Consider the following 3,331-nt stretch of genomic DNA (forward strand, 5'->3'; position numbering starts at 1 on the left):
GGGTAGAGTGCCCTCTCCGGGTCAGGGAGGAGGTCCTACCCCAAGTGGAGGAGTTCAAGTATCTTGGGGTCTTGTTCACGAATGAGGGAAAAATGGAGCGTGAGATCGATAGGCGGATAGGTGCAGCGTCTGCAGTGAAGCGGGCGCTGTACAGGTCTGTCGTGGTGAAGAGAGAGCTGAGTCAAAAGGCGAAGCTCTCAATTACCGATCGATCTACGTTCCTACCCTCATCTATGGTCACGAGCTTTGGGTTGTGACCGAAAGAATGAGATCTCGGATACAAGCGGCCGAAATGAGTTTTCTCCGCCGGGTGTCTGGGCTCTCCCTTAGAGACAGGGTGAGAAGCTCGATCATCCGAGAGGGACTCAGAGTAGAGCCGCTGCTTCTCCACGTCGAGAGGAGCCAGTTGAGGTGGCTTGGGCATCTGTTTAGGATGCCTTCTGGACGCCTCCCTGGTGAGGTGTTCCGGTCACGTCCCACCGGAAGGAGGCCCAGAGGAAGACCCAGGACACGCTGGAGGGACTATGTTTCTCGGCTGGCCTGGGAACGCCTCGGGATTCCCCCGGAAGAGCTGGCCCAAGTGGCTGGGGAGAGGGAAGTCTGGGCCTCCCTACTTAGGCTGCTACCCCCGCGACCCGACCCCGGATAAGCGGAAGAAAATGGATGGATGGATGGATGGAGTACTTATTTATTTTTACTTAAGTAAAAATGTTAATGTGGAACTTCTACTTTTACTAGAGTACATTTTTGTCAGTTTATTTGTACTTTTACTTAAATACAGTGTTTGAGTACTTTCTCCACTACTGGTCTCTGCCCTGCTATGTTAAGTCTCATTACTTCTATTTTTCCACACCTGTGAAGTTCACAGGTGTTGTGTGTTATGTCTTGTTAGTCACTGTATAGAAGTCTGTCTTTATGTTATGCTTTGTTGTCTGGGCATCGTCTGGTAAACCTCCTGCGTTCCTAGTGTTTCCTTGAGATTTCTATGTGTCTTCTAGTAATGTAAGTTTTGCTGCCTCGGCAGCTCTTTATTTTGTATTATTAAAGTGTTTCTCATTTAACTATCTGGTCTCCGAGTCCTGCCTGCACCACTGGGTTCTGCCTCTAAAACCTTCAGTCACAACAGAAACATGTCAGTCAGTTATTGCACATTGGTGAAGTCCTCACATACTTAATGCAAACTCATGCCTACATATATAATCAAATCAAGACTTTGTGTACAATGAAGCAATAGCATCCTTTTTTTATTAATATCATTTTATTTTCACTTGTTATTCTTAATTTGTATGCAAGTTGTCTTTGTTGTCCACTGTTGTCATCACTCTTTGTTAATATCAGGTCTCTCTTGGGTCCCCGAAACTCGATGGGATTAACCTGTATAAATAAAGGTTGAATGAAAAAAAAAAGCATCCAACAGCCACAAAAACAGATTTATTTAAACCTGTTTGTTTCAGCAGCTCATCGTCACACAGATTTCATTAGAAAAGCTGTAAGAATACAAACACTCATATAGAAAATCAATACAACACACTTCCTTTTTTATTGTGCAATATTGTGAAATTAAAGATTGTTTATTTGTTCTAATTTTTCTTTATATCTGTGAAATCTAATGACTGAAAAGCTTCCAACCGATCTAAAATGTTTCTTCAAGGTTTTAAAAACAAACACGATTAAATTAAATTAGTTTATTTTCACTTGTTTGGTTTAAAATTGAGAATAAAATTAATTTGACAAAGAGAAGCTCTTGCTTGATTGATTAGTAAAGAACATTTTGTATCATGATTTCCAAATGTAGCACTTTCACAATGACAGTGGTTTGAGTGGTAAAACCTGTATGATTTTCAAGAAGTTACCCTACCACTTTATTTATAACCAACCAAAGTGCTGTACTGTTCAGCAAAACCAAACAAACAAATGACACAGGATAAAATACATAGATCCATATAGGTAAAGACTAAATGGCTAACATTATAGAATACAGACAATTTAAAATCAATTCACAGTGTCAAAAGCCAGGGAACAAAAGCGGGTTTTCAAACGAGACTTAAAAACAATGAGAGGGAGCCTGCCTGACATGCAGTGGTAACTCATTCCAAAGTCTTGGACCTGCAGCAGAGAAGGCCCTGTCACCGCTGAGCTTAAAACGAGTTCCTGGAACCGATAAAAGCATCTGGTCTGCTGACTTCAAAGAGCACTGTGGGACATATGGCTGCAGTGGATCAGCAAGATAGGATGGGGCAGAACTGTTCAGAGATTTAAAAACATACAGAAGGATTTTAAAATTAATTCAAAAGTGAACCGGGAGCCAGTACAGGGAGGCCAGAACTCAAGTAATGTGCTCTCTTTTACCTGTACCAGTTAAAAAATAGGGTTGCAGCATTTTGAACCAGTTGTAAACGTGCGATAGATGTCTGACTCAAGTAAAAAAAAAAAAAAATTATTGAGAGACATAGCATCTGTAGCGCAACAGTCAAGCTGATAGTTGGAGAGCAACTATTTATTATTATTATTATTATTATTATTATTATTATTATTATTATTATTATTAATGTCACTATTATGTAGTATTAACTTTGTACAATTAAGCTGAAGTTGGTTTTTTTTTTTAGTTTTTAGTTTTTCCTCTCCACTGGCACAAGAAACATTTAATTTCCTCTCACTGTAAAGTGCCTTACACATTTTTTTTTCATGCAAATCAGTTCTTAGTTGTGAAAAAACAACTGAGCTGAGTCTGCAGCTCTAATTTTCTCATCATTTCCAGGAAGAACATAATTGTCTTTGTTATGTAAATAAGGACGCACACTGGGATCCTCATGTTTGTGCATCATAAAGTGTTAATTAACCCTGTTACTAACCCAGATTAAACCTTTAGTAAATTATTTCCAGTACCTTTATGCATATCTACAAAGTGATAGAAAGGTAGCCATAACAGGTGTTATCATCTGTTTTACGACTTTAGAATTAGTGCCTTTTTATTGTCTGGCAACCTTTCACCTGCTTGGAGTGAAACACGCAGGACAGCCGCTACGGTGCTGAAATTAAAGTGAAATCAAAAACCTGATCTTTTTGACACCACCTCACCTACAAAGCTATCAGAAGACTTATGCACAAAGCAAAAGGCATTTCATCAGAGAAAATATTTGGTTATGGTAAAATCATTCGTTTAGATTTGTAATGGTTTTAGCAGATGGAAAGGGATTTTTTTTTTTATCAGCAGGCCTTTAAAAAGAACAAACTGCTGTGTTTGTTGGCACACAGAGAGGAAAAGGAAAGACACCTGGGAGTGGCCATTGTCTGTGTCACGTACACTAAAACACAGAATGTACATTAA

Source organism: Nematolebias whitei, chromosome 7 (assembly GCF_014905685.2).
Source record: "Nematolebias whitei isolate Nwh7 chromosome 7, NemWhi1, whole genome shotgun sequence".
NCBI lineage: Eukaryota > Metazoa > Chordata > Actinopteri > Cyprinodontiformes > Rivulidae > Nematolebias > Nematolebias whitei.